Here is a 17834-nt window from a genome sequence, read left to right on the forward strand (position 1 = left end):
CTTTTGGTTCGGTTTAATTTCGGTTCTGGTTGATTTCAATTTCGCTAAATTTTGGATCGAGTATAGTTCAGGTCAGATATCGGATCAAATTTCATTATCATGTTCAGGTTAATATCGGGTATTGAATTGGATAAATCGATTCGGATAATCGGATTCGGGTTAAGTTTACCAGCTCCAGGTGTTCCCACAAATTATGTCGGCCATATGTCTTGATAGCCATACAGCACCCACCAGACGAGGGTGGGCGTGGCATATTTAGCCAACCGACCCTTTTTTTTTGTACCAGAAACTTGAAAAATCAAAATGGTCAGGAAAATGTGTGAGCTGCCCGCGAGGACTTGAGCCATGCTCTAATTTCCTCAATGCCCAAGGAATGTACATTCATTCTCAAAACACTTGTTTTGTTTCTTAAGCAGAAATCCACTTCATTAATGAGCAAAAAATATCCGTTTCATTAACTTCCTGCTACTGTAAAAGTGGCATAGAGGATAAGCATGCATTTTATCTGCGCTAGTGATAAATTTTTCAAATAAGAAATTAAATATTTCAAAAGTAATTTCAATACCAAATAAATATAAATGTAATAACTAATTTATTAAGAAATATTTTTAACTTGATACTAGTCTTTTTTTTTCCTAAATGATAATAAATCTATTAAATCAACTTTTTATCAGTAAAGACTATTTTCATATAGTGCACAACTAAATCAGTTAACCATAAGTTCTCGATACAGGCAACCTGAAATGAAATCTTGCATATGGTCTGAATTTTCGAAGCCTTGTCCTGTTGAGTCAGATTTGAGAGTTTTGACTGTTGATCGAATCTGGAAAAAAATCAAAACAAGAGAGGTTTTAAAGGAAATTAAGCACACAAATGGAATCAATATGTTCATAATTAAACTCTAAAATGTCACTTATTCCTCTCAACAGATTTTACAGTCAATAGATACTACACTTTAACCCTTAACAAATTTATGGGATTAATTTTAACCTGAGAAAGCAAAACAAATGTTCAATGTTATCTAGAAACAGACGAGTAATGTCCGTTAGATGCTATATTTACAGACACAACCCTAAGTTAAAACCCCCTTCATACTGCTGCAATGAAGCTGTCGTACCGGTTTATGTACAGGTTGGATATGTAGGGTCTGAAGGAGCTTTAATCAATGCGATAGACATGAAAGTTTCATCGTCTAAAAGAGAGTCGATGTCGATAAGGTCTTCATCGCCATCTCCTTCAAAATTACCCACTTCTTCTGTACCGCTCAGTACCATATTGCAAGCCTGTAGAACATTTTCTCAAAATAGTCGGAGTTTTGATAAATTATTGAGGTAAAAGAACTGTTGAATGCGAATTTGTTGCAACTGAATAATAATCACTTATTCAAAATCAAAATTATGGCATACAATCTCAAGAAATTGAAACTTATCATATAAGACATGCGATGATCAAAGAAGACCTTAGCCGGATTATAGTTGACCTTGGCCAGTTAACAACAAGATGAAGCAACAGCTAATGACAGAAACAAAAAGCAAGTTCAAGGTGCAAAGACACAATCTCAGACAGATTGAGTTGTCATGGGTAACTAACTAACATCATTGAAGCCCACTGAATTGTAAACTTCACTAAATTAGAAATCTAAGCAAAAGAAAACTGCATATACCTTGTTTTCACGAATCCCTTGAACCAAGTTCAGCAGCCTTCGATACTGACCTCGTCCTTCAGGGTTCTGAGCCATGGACTTTACCCTAGTAAGTGCCTTCTGCAGCCTTTCCTCGGTTTGTTTTCTTCCCTCCTTGAGAAAATCATAATCATCCTCTTTCGAGGACGTGGACTGTGGGTCAGGATCCTTGGTAACTGCATCCCGTCGAAATCCTCGCAAACCACTCCCTTTACGCCTCCATCGTAAAATAACTTTCTCTAGAATTCCCACTGACCAGATGATTGTTCTATACTGTTTCCTCACCTGGTGACCTCTAACATGGGCCTTCACACCATAAAATTTCAAATCAATATTCAAATTCAAGATTTTAAAGTTGAGAGGCAAATTATACATCAACAAATCCTTAAACTGACACTTCATCATAAGATTATCAATTCAGTTTCCCGTTTTGCAAAGGTTTTTACACAAAATATAGTAAACATTAATACAATTAAAAGAATGGGTAAAAGTCATGGTAGTAGCAGTCAGCAAAAATGAAATGGTCAAAAACCCTAAATATGAGAGACTAAAATCCATTTATGATATTCTCTATTTTTTTTTATAAGAATTTCAGGCCTCGTTAAAAACCCCCTTCTTGATTAATGAAGCTAATAGAGTAACTCCTTAATCAGCGGAATGAGGAAAAGAGTGCCTTAGAATTTTATTGATCAAGAAATTACAAAGATACAACCTGGTAAACACCCTTAACAGAAACAGATAAACAGGGAACAACCCTAAACCACCCATAAACTACAACAGTAGTTCAACCAATCTGTCCAATTGAACCATCATACAACACCTTCTAATACAATAAAAACCAACATTAACAACCAAATACTAAAATAAACGCCTCTGAATACAGCTTTCGAGCAATTAAGAACCAACTGAAGGAACGAGCTCTAGTGAAATATCGCAATCTTCGGGGACCCAAGAATTAGGTTTGAAAGAAGGATCTACTTCATGCACCATGATTTTGAACAAATTTTCTCCGACCTTCAACTCCATCAACTCATCAATTCTCCCTTGAGCCTTTGTGAGTATTTGAATTCTAGCCCGATCAAAAGACGATGGAAACTCACAACTGTTGTCGATTGCTACTAAATTGCCCCACTTAGTTGCAATGTTTTTGAAAGTATTCCAATTCCAAGCGTGAAAAGGAATACCTTCGCAAACTAACCAGACGCGACGACACTCCACCACTAGGCTCTCTGACCAAGTTTCCACTCTGGAAAACTAATCTGCAAGAGTCTCTAGTTTCTCATCCTTCACGATTCTCAACGAATCAGAGTCTTCAAAAATCATTAGTACCACATTTCCAGCGGCTCTCATTAGCGTGAAGCCAGCTAGTCCTTTGGCTTGAATTTGTTTAGCAAGATTACCAATTTTGATAAAATTCTTACACCACCCCACAAGACAATTACTCAACACATGTAGCTTATCTTCGTCCACTACGCCCTCAACTTCAAAGAGTTTATTCCTCGAAATATCTTCCGTCCCAGACTTTAGGTGAACACCTGTCGAGGACTTTCTCCAGTAGGACTGTCGGGGTTTATATTTGGCCAAAGAGACTCTAGCTTTGCTACCGTAAATATGATTACCATTCATCTTTGAAATCGTTATCCTGGCTTCCTCAATTGTTGCATAGCAAATAAACCCAAAACGAAACGCTTTCGAGTTTGTTTTCTTGGGAATGAATGCATCAATAACTTGACCATGTATGCCAAAAATAGACCCAAGTCTCTTCCAATTGATCGACTCTGGAAGGTTTTCGATAAAAATCGTGAAACAACCCTTTATGAACCCATATCCGATTCTTGGTTGATCTTCCTTCGACGAATTATGAACCCCTTTTCTTTTCCTTCTCGATATTTCAAAAAACTTTTCATTGGAGTACCCTATCGTGGTGCTCTCCTTGGTTCCAACAAGATCGATATCAGCGATAGGAAACGCTGGTATTGCTTGTACTGCAGAAATCTTTCTGACCTTATGTTTCCCTCCTAACTTCACTGTATGCGTTCCCAAATTCTGCTGATTTTTGGGCGAAGGAGATTGTCTGTACGTAGTGCCGTCGGGCTCTACTGTCCAACCAGCCTCACGGGCCAAGGCAGCCAATACATCATTCATAGCAGAATTCGGGGGAAGAGGGAAATTAACGTAATGCCTCAATCCGACCAGCAAACGTCTGGTGAAAACTCGCCTGTGTCGTTTCCGAGTCTTTGTTGTCTCCATTGCACGTTTCTCCTGACCAGAATAAGATGAAGTGGTTGCACCGACGATTCCAGAAGTGTTGAAAAACCTCCCTCATGTTAGTGCATTATCCAACTTATTTAGTTCCTGTTCCCTTTTCTTCAAATCAGACACTTGAGTTCTAAGTTCCTTCACTCTTGCTTCTAATTCTTTGGCAGAATCAAGAGAAATATCACCAAAAGCACCAAGGAAATAAGGTTCATGAGGGAGTGGAGAAAATCTTGACGTTGAAGGAGGAACTGTAGAGTGACTGGATGCGGCCACCACGGATGAAGCAGCAACCCTTCGAGGATTCCTGAGTTGAGACGGGGGTTGGGGTGCCATAGTTAGGTCTGGAAAAAACAGGAAGGAGGAGGAAATGGGATGAACTACTGCCAACCCCGTTTACTGGAAATAAAAGGAGAGAATAAAAGATTCTCGACACTTGGATATGGGATTCTGGTCGGGAGAAGGCGCTGTGTCCAGTGGTGCGGCGGTGATGAGCACGGACGACGGGAAGCGGCTAAAAACGGCAGAGGATTTCGTCAAGATCTGCGATGATTGAAAGATTCAATCACAAATCTAAGGCCATAATCGAAATCACCGTGGGCCTGTGATCATCCCAGGAAAAACCGGCGTCAAAACGGTGGTCGGAAAGTGGCGGCGGACGGCGGCGGCAGTTGGTGGACGGCTGTGGCGAACAACGGGGGATGACAGTGGAGAGAATAGATCTAAAGCGCCTGGGCTCGTGGAGATTCAAAATTTGAAATCGCCTATGTTAGAGAGAAGCTGGAGCTTCTCTCACTAACACGTGATATTTTGAGTTAAAAGTGTATGATATTCTCTATTAAAAAAGTGTAAAATCATAAACATAAAAAGACTGCCTAAGAAACACCTAGAACATCAAAATATTGTCGCTTAAGATTTCCAAACACAGGATGGCACACGATTCATCATAAAACAAACACATACGCTCAGATTACGAAATAAACCCTTTTTCAAAGAAAAATTGGGAGAAGAGAGGAAAAGGTAAACCAAGAAACTAAGCCATTGGCAAAGGCAAAAACAGCACTGAACCTGGATTTTGACAATTCTTTGCCGAATCAATAAAAATTCTCTTCTTTTCTTCCAACCACGGAACTTTTTCTGAATTTGCGTTGCAGCAGCATGGGCCACCCGATCAACTTGGAATGGTCTACGTGCTTTAGCAGCTATAAGTGAAATAGCATGCTCATCTGACACACCATCACCAGACTCAGTCAATTGTTTCCGCTGGAAGGATCGCATCCTGAACATTTGATATATACGATCAGCAGCTTGTGTAGCATTGCATACAGCAGTAATCGAGTCTTTCAATGATAGGTCTTGTAAATCACTATCATATACTGGAGTTGCCATTCGCTCTGAAACTATTTGTACAGCTTCTTTTTGATCATTCATCTTAAGAGAAGAAAGTAAACCAGTCAAAGAAGATTCTGCAAGGTAACCAGAAATTCCTTTGTGTCCATTGCAAGAAGCCAAGTCCGCAGGAGTTCTGCTTAAAGGAAATTCTGGAGTAGGGTCCGTAAGGGCTCCCGGGTCTGCTCCCAGGGACACTAAAATGGCAACTGTTTGCTCTCTGAATTTTGCAAAAAATTATTCAGGCACATAACAGAAGTATATAAGTTTTTCTTCTGATAGAACACTTAATGAAAAGCCAAGAAATTCATGCATTCATTTACAACTAGGATATTACCAAATGGTTTCATAGCCACAATAGTTATTTAAATTACTGCCAGTTTGGAGAGAATTTTTCAGATTAAAAATTGAAAACTCTAGGCGCATATAACAGAAACAAGTTTAGAGGTCCTTGCCTGCCACAGAAAGCAGCCCAGTGCAGTGCAGTCCATCCATTTGCATCACGAAAGTTTACACTAACTCCAGCAGTAACAGTAGGCTCTATTGCCCAATCATAACCAAGTGCAGCCGCTAAGTGTAGTACACCTTGACCCTTCTCATCTAATACAGTCGGCCCTTTACCATCTTCCACTATTTTGTGAAGAAGCCATGAGTACAACTTCTCTTTCATCAATTTCTGGAGGCACCCTTTCTTCATGTTGAGACAAATCCTTTTTAGAGGGATCGACAATCTGGTGGGATTCTTCTTCCTCTTTCATTGATATAATTTTAATAATTAAGTCTCGCTTCTCCCCAACACCTTCAGAGTGATGCTTAGGATGACTGAGAGATTTGAGAGAAAGTAAACTCTGAAATCGCATCAGCATTTCTCTTGAAACAACATCATAGATATCCAAAATGTTTATGTCTTTAGTGAATCCTGAACGGTAGTCGAATTCTCGAACTTCGCTACAAGCTAACCTGTTGGAACATGTAACATAAAAAGGGACTTGCCCAACACTGTGAGGTGGAGCATGGCAGGAAAGAATACCATCTGCAATAACCTCAGCTGGAACCTCCACTTCCCCAAACATACATGACCAGTTATATTTTGCTACTTCCTCCCGACTCCTCAAATATGTTCCAATAATCAATACCTGTTTCATTATGCAAAAAGGGGAAAATTCATTTTTTACAAAGCTGGGCATCTATCAAATAAGAAAGGCCATCACAAGATTTCAAAAACCCAAAAGCTAAATAAACATTTAAGGGAGGGAAGGGTGGTTGAATGACATATAACAATACTTCATAGCAGGGAGTAAAAACATTAGCAAATGAAACCATTTAGAACTTTAAACAGTTAACATGCTAGGGCTATACATGCCTCAAAGTACCAGACAAATAACACAAAGCACAAGTAACAAAAAAATGACAAATTATCAACTTTTAAATAAGAAAGCAAGTGAGGGAAAGGCCAAGAAAATAAGCAAGTAGTTAACTAAATTCTTCATTATGCTAGTTGCTGCAAAAACCTAACTTCTCAAATTTAACAAAAGCTTCAATACCTTCGTTTCTAAGTCTATGTAAGCCCACTTAGGCGAAAAATCAATAATGCTGAAGAGTTGGTCGTGAGAGAGAGAAGGGCTCAAAGAGGCATCATCAGAAACATTTCCACACTCAACAGCGCTCCAGGCAATACCAGAGGAGGATTGCATTTGCAGATCATCTACTTCTCCAAGTTCTTTAGTAACCCATCGAGAAAAACTATCAACTTTCTTCAAGCTATATTCTCCATCAAGTAATGATTTTTCAGAGACAAAGCATAGTTGACATTCTCATCCAAATGCATATCGTTCTCAGGATATGTCCTCATGAAAGAATTAGAATCTGCATTGATACTCTGTATTTGATGGTTTTTATGCAGAGGTTGATCACTTAAAACATCACGGCCGGAAAATTCCTCAAGAGCATTTGATAAATGAAAATCATGAGCATTCTGCTCAAATAACTTAGTATCATATGGCAAATCAAAATTTGATGATGGATCCATGGGCCATTTGGACAACTCGAAGTCATTGTCAGCCAAAGGAAACTGAAAGATGTACTTGAATTAGGACATCTATATATCACAAATTTGACGAAAGATACAATAAGTCTAAACATTAAAAGTACAGAGAGAAAACAAATGTATGAAGAGAAGTTTGGTTAAAAATCGGATATTTTGTAACTGTGTGCTCTAGCTATTACTTGTAATCAATCCTTTACGCATTACACATCAGTAAAACAACTCAAAAGCCAACAATTTACAATAACCATCTAAATTTCATTCATTGCGGACATGATTCAATGCTGTATGCTCAATAAAGGAAGGAGAAAGCGAAAAGAATGCCAATTTCTAGCAAAAAAATAGATAAAACATTTTAGCATTGAAAACCATACCAAAAACCACTTACGTTAAAAAATTAAGCATTAAGCTTCAGAAAATTTCTACATGATATGATAGAAAATATACAGAAGAAAAAAATATTACAAATAGTACATTGTAAGCGTAAATACCAGTTTTTAAGGTCAATCTCAAAATTATTAACATGACATTTAAACTAATTATTTATACCTTAGATACAAAATGCAACTATCAAGAATACCTGCCAATGTGGTTGTGTTGGCAAAAGATTTCCGAACTCCTCGCCAGCACTCTCAACAGCTAATAACTTGCCTTTCATCGTCGTTTCTTGTTGCAGGATGATGCTAATAGTATCAGGTTGACTGGAAGTCAGGGAAGCATTAGAAGATGCATCAGTATATACAGGCATATATGCTCCAGGCCCTGCTCCCAGGATGTCAAATCAATGTTCTTGAGCTCCTGTCATACAAGAGCCATAATTAATATACCCCAGTCTATCTCCATGAAGATGTGACACTTCATTTATTCCAGGATTGATGATTGACCTTCATGATTATATTGTAAGAGTTTCTAGTTTCCATCACACTCGATGCAGAATCATGCACAAATTTGATGCATAAAGCAATTAATAGAGGCAAGCTGATATAAAAACAAAATTATATATACACCTTGAAAGGGATGTGGAGAATAATGATTCAAATAAGCATGATCCAACTTGTTCATCACAGTGGCATTTCCTATTTGGGATGATGTATGGAATCTAGAACTTGCATGGTGACTATCTTCTGCATGATATATCATACAAGTTGCATTGATATTTACATGCATAATGAGAGAAGAAAGATGGAAAATGGTGACTATCCTCTGCATGAATATGACAGAGCATGGGAAAAAAATACCAGAATCAGCATCTTCACATGAGGATGTCAAACTGGTTATTGAGCTAGCTGAATTTGCATGAGCAGAAGGATCTTTTGTATGAGTAACAGAATAGCTAGAAGTCAAAGGACTGCTTATTTGGCAATTTGATACATCACTGGTCTCTTATGCCTCCACTTGTTCTACTACCCTGAAGGAAAAGAAACCAATAAGGTCTGATCTGATTCTGAAGAAAAGAAAAACTTAACGTGTGGAAAGATTTGACTATTCAAAGGTGGTAAAACAGAGGTCTAGCCAAAATCAAATTCTCAAGAAATCATTAACTTCGTGATAATCAATCAGAATTAATAAAAGAAGTGAGTACTTACCTTAACTTCCAAGTAGTGAACAAAAACTATATGCATCAAATCCCTACAATAGTAACAAAACCAATCAAACCAAAATTAACAATGCTGAGGGAGAGGAAATTACATAAACAGTTCCAAATGCCACCCTCACCCCCCCCCCAAAAAAAACAATGTACTACTATTATTTTAAAAACATGAAACTTCATACAAATCAGACTGCCAAAGAAGTCATGCCCTAGGAGGATTCCAATATCAAAGTCAGAGAATAACAACGTTATTTGCTAATAATAATTGTTTGTAAACTACTCTAGCATAAAAATGCTGATAAAGCAATTAAAATATCGACTGCCTCAACTTGCTTTACATGTCAATGCAAGAAAAGATGATGCAACAACCATTGTGAGTTGTGACAGATTCTATACAAAATGAATCATATTCTGTTACACTTCACAAATTCCCACATTAATTGCCAGTAAAGGCTTCTGAGAAAACTGCATGTATTACATGGGAAATGAGGCCCATGTATAAAAAAATTATTGAACACGGTTAATTTGATAGTACTTTATGCCTGCATAGCTGGGATTCATTAAGTACCTTTGTCTAAGCACCATAGCACTAACACACAGTTGCAAAGTAAAATGTGTAATTAACTAGAATAAAGAAATAAAAAGAGAGAGAACATAAAATTATAGGAACATGATAACATCCCCATAATGTCTAGAACTAACTACAAAAAAATATAATATATAAATAAATATATAATTGACCCATACGGTTCAAGCATCCAATAGCTGCGCCTTTGAAAGTTTTCATTCTCTTCTCCATGGGCATAGTAGCAGTGCAACATATCAACGCTCCCAACCTAAAATAGATAAAGAAGTTATTCTTAGGCAAAATTTCCAACCGGTGAGTATAATTAGTAAATAAAGATGCCTTGAATTGGTAAAATCACATAAGAAGAACAAGAGAACTTCATCTTCCTATGGCTGCATTACTTACCTTCAGCTTCTCATGAGCTTCCTTCACAGTCTTTCCATCTTTTTTTTCCTCCAATTATGTCCATCCTTCCTAAAGTATCTTAACACCTTTCGATCAAAAAGAAAGAGTGAACCACCTGCAGAGTTTAAATTCATGTCAATTTATTTGGTCGTTTGATCCAAAATCAATCAATATATAAAAACCTTAAAAAATCACAATGATAACATCCATGTTGCATATTTGCTTAAAGCATTTGTTCAGCTTTAATGATTAAACAAAACAAGTTTTTAAGAATGTTAAGTACAAGAAAGTAAAAATTAAAAAAGAAAACGGTAAGGAACACTCAAAGCTGACAACAGATCAACATTAATATGCTTATGAAATGATTATTCCTGTATGATTCTATCAATAACTAAGTAATCATAATATAATTATGTTTATTCACGATAAACATAAATTCACATGAAATTTTATCCCAACCGTGAAATGCTTTCAATGTTCATACTTGGAGGTCTATTAGGAGCCTCTGATGTAATCTGGAACTTCTGATAATTACGAAGAATTTCACAAATTTCAGCAGGTCTTAACCATCTACGCTGGGCTTCTTGTAATATCTGTTCAATATCTACAAATCAGGAAACAAAAAATATAATTAGTAAAGATATATTGTCATAATCAAAGATTCGACATGGGGAAATAAAAACTTCATTAACATTAGAAATTTACACTTGTCCAAGGGACAGAAACTTCGGCAAAAAGCTTCATTCATAATATCATTAAATAACACTCTTATATTCCACTCTCAGAACTTAAGAAAGACAGATAATTAATGATATTACAATTTACAACTCAAATCATGCACAAATTTATTTGAAATACAAAAACATAAATCACACTGTTAAGTTTTGGCTGGAGCATTCACAGTTCCTTAAAGAGAGATAAAACTGCAAAATTGTCCATAATACAAAAGCTTCTATCTGCACAGCCTTGAGCCTAGGACGCAAGCTAAACTTCTTGAGTTTATAGCCGATAATCAAAGCATGAAATGCACTATCACAGCACATACTATTATTCACTAAGCCTATTTGATAGAGCTTTTAAGAGTTTTTGCTTCAAAGCTTTCCAAAGTTTTACAAAGTGTTCTTACTTCAAAAGCGAAGTTATTGATATTAAAACAAATTCTACTCTTCAATGCAAGCAGAAGAAAACGTAAATCGACAATAATTCTATCACTGAACAGTGAAACCCTAAATCCTCATTTATCCGGATAATAATAAGTTTCTCAATGATAACAATCTATCCATTCCCCCTACCCATTCTCAGTTACTGAATTTTGTTAAATCCCTAAACTTAACTCCATTTTCCTCAATAATTGAACTAAATATCTCTAGACTTTAACTCCAATTTCCTCAAGTAAAAGCCCTGTAAAATATACACTAAAACAACACAACTCCACCACGGATCAATTTTAAAATCAACGAAACTAGGCGCAAACTTGAGATGAAAAACGCGTTGAAATAGTACGCAAATCTGAAGAAATATAATATATAATTAAAAAAGTAAGTGAAAAAGACCGGCAGAAGACTAACCTAATTGGGGAGCCAAACTGTACGAGGCTCGATCTGCCATGAGCCGAACACTAGAAGATCGAGCGATTTGAATTTTTTTTTAAGTTGATTTGTTTGATTGTTGATATAAGATAAGGATGGAGACGAGAGCAGCGGAGAGATCTTTCTTTGACTGTGTTACTGGGTTTTATTCTATTTTGTTTTTTAAATATCATGTGGAGGCAGCTGAAGTGAGACTTTATGAAATCAAACAATGTGAAAACGATTGGGAGTGTTTTTTTTTTTTTTTTTAGATAAACTATATGTTTAATGCATCGATTATTATTTTTATTCTGTTTTTAGACATTAACTATTAAAAAAATATGCCCACATTACGTTTTAATTTTATTTTATAATTGATTATAAAAAAATAAAAAAATATTCGTATCATCATAAGATAATGTCACATTTAGAAGCCTTGTTATGGATTGAGGGGACAATTGCCCTCTATATTAATAGACTAATTATATTTTAGGTCATTAGACATTTTGAAATTATATTCTTGTTTCTCTAATTTTTTTTATATAATTTTTTTTGAGATATTATCAGTTTTAAAGTTAATTGAATTAAGTTTTGACCTAAAATTTATCCGATTTAATTATTTTTTAAGATATTTAAATTTTAAAATTAGTATAATTAAACTCACAATCTCTTAATTTTTATAATTTAATTACTTTTTAAAATCCTATTTATTTTAAAATTAAGGTAAATTACATGCTTACTCACTGAATTTTACTATCTCTCATATTTCACTTACTTTACTTTTAATTTTTTTAATTTAGTCACATAATTTTATACATTAAATTTTTTTGGTCACTCAACTGTTTTCTTTTTAACAGTCGGATGATGTGGCTTATTTTATTAATATTTAATTATGATAAGTAATATTTAAAATAAAAATAATAATATTCTTAAATTTTACTAATAAACCCCAATTCCAAATTACTACCCACCCTCACCCTCCCCCTCCCCCTCCCACCCCCACCCCACTACAACGATGACTCATTCTCCTTACTCGGTGATTCCAGGGTCCTCCGAAGTAAATGTATCATTACGGATATCAATTCCTTGGCGAAATTTGCCGACGACCTCGACGATTTGAACTGCTTGCGAAATTTCACGTGTTGATCCATTGCTTCGTGGGTCGTGATATTCTCCTTTGATCTCAGTGTCTAGTCGTTGACGGCCTCCGAACAAAGCCCGCAAAGCCATCACCCCTTGAATTTCTCTCTCACGCTAACAATTTAAGTCAATGTGCATTCCTCGTTTAACCCGCAACAATCGCACTTTACAAACTCAAGTTCGCTTTGGCTGTTGCTTTTGTGGTTCACGACTGCCATTGAAATCCAACTGCAAAAGCTTAAACTCTGACCCTGTCTCACCATTCCGACCCACCAATTCATTTTCACCCATCGGTACTACTCCAGCCCTCCGTGTATGTTGTACCGTGCCTCACTTTAGTTGTCTTTATGCATGTTGATGAAGGGTTCGATTGCTATGGCCGGTGTTGGTGGCGCTGCCTTGCTTGCGTTTGAGACTTTAGAATTTGTTCTTTTTAATCGATTGATTTTGATTTTTTATCAATTTGTTTTCATTGAGGTAAGCTCCTCACAATCAATGTTTCCTGTGACAACAACCCATCTTCGGTTTCATTCAACAGTGGTCGTCGTTGACAATGGCTAAAGGGGAACAACTGTTGACGGTGGGGGCGGGGGTGGGTGAGGGTGGTGTGGGTGTAATTTGGGTTTAGGGCTTATCACCTACGACGCCGTTTTCTCCAGACTTAATTATGATGTTTAAGAAATTAATTACTTATTTAATCCATATGTAATTTACACTATCTTTTCACGATTGAGAAATCTTTTTTCTAATCCACGTCATAACACCATTAGATAGTTAGTGGTACCATTGGATAGTTAACGGCAAAGTGATCCAAAAAAATCCAATGTAGAAAGTTAAGTGAGTGAAATAAAAGAGAGAGTAAAGTTCAGTGAATAAATGTGTGATTTACCTTAAAATTAAACAACTTGTCTCAATGATTTAAATTACGGTTATGGTAGTGTTTTCAATTGTGTTTATCAGGATCATGACAATAGTGGATGTTATTGTGGTCATTGCAGGTATTGCGATTGAGCAATAACAATTTTAGATGACATCTTTATCGCTACATAACAATCGTTATTTTGATAAAAGATCGCTTTTAAAATCCATGTTTGCTCCCTTCATAAGATAATCTTGGCTCCGTCCCTAGTCACATCTTCATTGAAATTTTTTAAAATACAACTTCAATAGCTCTTTTAATTTGTTAACGGTGGGGAACAAAAATGAAATCGAAATGTTATGTTAGGTATGATTTTGGGAAAAATAATAGTTAAGTGATCTAAATGAAATAAAAGTAATAATTGGAGTATTAACGATGCAGTTTACCCTTTTCAGGTTTTGCTTATTGAAAAGTAGAAGGGGAGGAAAGTTCATGTCGTAGTAGGAAAGCAGTTTAATACGAGGCGACATCTGGCGTCGAGGGATGATTTTCATTTAAACATTAACTTATGTTGTACAATAAAAATTAGTGTGGACTATTAGTCACTAAATTTTAAAATTTATCGATTTGAATCTTAAAAATAAATTTTAAATAAATCAATTGAAATATATATTGAACAAGTATATTAAAATTAGTGAGATAATATTTTTCAGTTTATGACGATAGAATTGTTGATTCTCGAGGTTTGCATTAGTGCCTTGCGAATATATACAAATTTGATTAATCCAGATTAAGTTTTACAGTTGTATTTATAGAAGTGATTTTCTCAATCCAATATATTGCGAGAGAGATTGATGGAGATAACTTTGGAAATTTTCATGTTTGTTTATTATGCAGGTAAGCATGTTCCTTACCGACTGAAGCTCTCTAGATTAACAATAACATTAACACGATGGTGTTGTGTTGTTATTGTCACGCCCTCAGAACTTCGACGCCTCAAACCGTCGGAATATCAGAGTCAAGGTCTGACGGGTCGTGCGGCCTTAGACGCTTCAGACGCTCCTCTGTCTTCTCGACGACTAAGTAAGCCTAACCCAAGCCTAGTGAGTGCGCAAACTCACAAAGGTTGGAACCAAACCCTCAAGGCTTCGGATTGCAGAAGCTTTAAACACCAATGTGGCTACTCTGAGCCACAAGGTTGGACTATCGTGTGGAAGTGCTAACACGAAGGTGGCTACTCCTGACCACCAAGATAGGCAACAAGAACAAAGACTAAATAACTCAAAAAGAATAGAGCAAATGCCTCAGAGCTATATTACTCTCTCACAAAGAGAAGAATGAAATTAGGTGATTACAAATGAGGAGGGGAGCTCTCTATTTATAGTTGAGCTCCCTCTCAATCGATGGCTAAGATTGTTTTACATGAAGGGCTAGGATTGATTCCCACCTACCCCATACAAGTTGCATTACAAGTGGGCATTAAATAATATCCTTCTAGAATCCTCTAAGGAACGGGCCAGATCTGATGGTTCTGGCCAAGCCCAATACTCTGTATAATTCTCTTACAGATATTTGCACACATGTCTCGGTTTGAGTCCATGAGCCTTGACAAACTGCCCACATCGCCCTCGTCGCTTCTCTTGGACGCCTCGGAATAGATCCTTCACGGACTTGTTAAGCATTCTCCAAGAATTGGCTAAGTCTGGTGCTCTCGGTAAACCTGATCTTCTAATTTGAACCCTTTGGTCGGACGCTTACATTCTCCCCTACCGAACCTAGCGACGCCCTCGTCGCTGCACTCGACGATCCTGGGCAACACCATCTTGGTTACTCCTCACTGCCTTGGCTTGTTGCGAACTGCTTGCCTTGGCTTTTGTCCCATGTAACTTCCCGATCTTTCAGGCCATACTTTACATCAACTTGGTTGCCTTTTAACGCCTCCACTTGCTCATGTCCCCCATAAGGACTCGGCCTCCCATAATGGTTGTGCTTGCTTCGGCTCTTGCCGCCAAGTGATGAAACTAGCTAACACTCCCACAAGTGCATCTCTATCGTAGGAACACTTTCCTACAAGTCTTAATTTGCCTCGGTTTGGACCCTCATGTCCTTTGTGGAAAAATCTTGGATCCCATCCAAACTTTGTTCCCTCCGCGTTAAGAGTTAGGTCTTGCCCGACCTACACTCACTTAAAACGATAAATCAAATTCAAAATAACACTAGAATCGTGTTGAGATGTACCTTCCCCTCTGATTTAGTTGGCATTTACTCGAATTTTTGCGTCAGCCCTTCTTGCTCCATGAAGTCTGACACTCCCTGCATTGAACCCTTGTCATTGGAGTTCTTTGCGCCATCATGCATCGGCACTTTCTCACGGCAAATCTCGATGCCCCTTCTTGCCTCCTCCCTTCTAACACGAAGGTTGGAGCCCATTTCCTTCCTTGGAAATGGTTAGCTCCTTCTGCACTTGACTTTTACTCGCCTTGGCAGAAATGAATCGTACTGAGCCAAGTCTCAATGCCCCTTCGATCCTTGGTTCGTCCTCTTCTCGGGAAAACTCGATCCTGGGCTCATCCATCGTCTTGGATGACTCGGCTCCCCTCTGGTAGTCTCACAACACTTCTAGCATCTTAAGTTTGTGCCCCTTCGGTTGCTCGACTCTTACCCTCGGTTTTGCATCTTCGACACTTGAACTCGTGCCAATACTGCACACATCGTCACCAGATCCACCGTCTGGTTCATTATTGAGTAGATTTTCTCTACCACTCGAGGAACAACATTCCTCACCATCCGACTGCCTTCATCTCAGAATTTCCTACCGCTACCCTCGGCTTTTGGCTTGGATTTGGAAGTCTTGTTCTTCTTGACTCCAAACTCTTTGATGGATTCGACGGTTGTCAAGGCTTCAGACAACCCCTTGACTTCCCTTCGCTCCAACACTTTCTTTGCCCACGGCTTTAGTCCGAACATGAAGGTGAAGAACGTATCTTCTTCAGTCAAACTCGGGACTTTGCGCATGAGTCTTTTGAATTGGTTCACGTACTCCTTAAGTGTCCCCTTATGCCTGAGGCGCCTCAACTTGGACCACGCCTCCATCTTGGCATATTGTGAGCGAACTTGTTCTCTCTGTACCCTCGGCTTGATGGCTTTATCGTTTGCTATCGCACCGAGTCCTTTCCTGTGCTCAACTGCTTTGACACTTGCAGTCTCGCCACATCTCGATCTTGGGCGAACTACTTGACAATTTGTAGTCGCACTATGCTTGTCCCTTGATTCGGCTACTTTGGAACACGTAGCCTCACCAAGTCTTGCTCCTGACTTGATTGCTTTAACACTCGTAATCGCATCGAGCTTCCCTCTCTGTTCAGTCGCCTCATCATAGACAACCTTGCCTCGTCTGGATCTTTGCTTGGCTGCATTGATCCCATCAATCGGACCAAGTCTTTCTCTTGACTTGGCAGCTTTAACTCTTCTGCCTCCATAAATTTCTGCTATTTCCCCTTCTCCCATCATCTTCAGGATGGTTGTAAGGCGACGCTTCTCGGGATATCCTCTAATCAAATGAGGACCATCACAGAAGTAATACCTCAGTTTTTCCTTGCTCCCATTCTTCTTCGCACCGGACTTGGCCTTGTCATTCTTTCCCGATGGCTTTCCTTGGCCGCGAACAGTCGATGGCTTAACTTGGCCACTCGAAGAGCTTTTTATACCATCTCCTCGCTGCACCTTTTCCCAATCTCCCCCATTATTGCCACTATCCCTTGGCATGGGTTTGGACGACACATCGTTCATTGGCTTGACATCTGCAAGCTCAGTCGTCGTTCCGGCTACAGCTATGGCCTCCAAAAGTATCTGGGCATCACCTTGCTCTTCCCCGAGCATAGCCCCTGGTTTGAGTCATTCCAAGAAGGTCTTGAGCGCACCCCATTCACTCATTGCTCCCTTGCATATGAGTAGATCCCTCTTGAGCTCATCCACATCGTTCCTCAAAGCCGCTACCTCGTCTTCTTGGGCATTACTCCATCGAACCATCTCCAACTCGTTGAGAACTCGTTGCGTCTCGACCTTGAATCTGCCTTCCATGGACTCCAATCTATCAAGGCGGGACTCCACAACACCTTGGGTCTCCTTGGCCTCATCCTCGACTTTCTCAAGTCTCCCGACCCTCTTCTCCCACGAAGTTGAGATCTCCTCTAACTTGATGAACCTTTGCGTGTGGAAAGCCAAACCTTCCATCAAGTAGACCCATTTCTCATCGATCGTGAGTTCATCTCCTTGTTCCTCATGAAGACTCTCCTCGTCTTCATGAGAGAACGTGTCGTCTCGCTTGGACATG

General features: G+C 38.3%; 1 non-coding gene and 1 pseudogene across 1 annotated transcript; both read right to left on the bottom strand.

Annotated features, from left to right (window-relative positions):
• Positions 1 to 119: 119 nt before the first annotated feature.
• On the bottom strand, positions 120 to 275 carry LOC120163754. The gene has a single exon (XR_005519681.1). It is a non-coding gene; the product is annotated as a U11 spliceosomal RNA (small nuclear RNA).
• Positions 276 to 1058: 783 nt separating this feature from the next.
• On the bottom strand, positions 1059 to 11663 carry LOC120163692 (annotated as a pseudogene).
• Positions 11664 to 17834: the final 6171 nt, after the last annotated feature.

This window comes from Hibiscus syriacus, unplaced genomic scaffold (assembly GCF_006381635.1).
Source record: "Hibiscus syriacus cultivar Baekdansim isolate YM2019G1 unplaced genomic scaffold, ASM638163v2 tig00111493_pilon, whole genome shotgun sequence".
In the NCBI taxonomy this organism is placed as follows: domain Eukaryota; kingdom Viridiplantae; phylum Streptophyta; class Magnoliopsida; order Malvales; family Malvaceae; genus Hibiscus; species Hibiscus syriacus.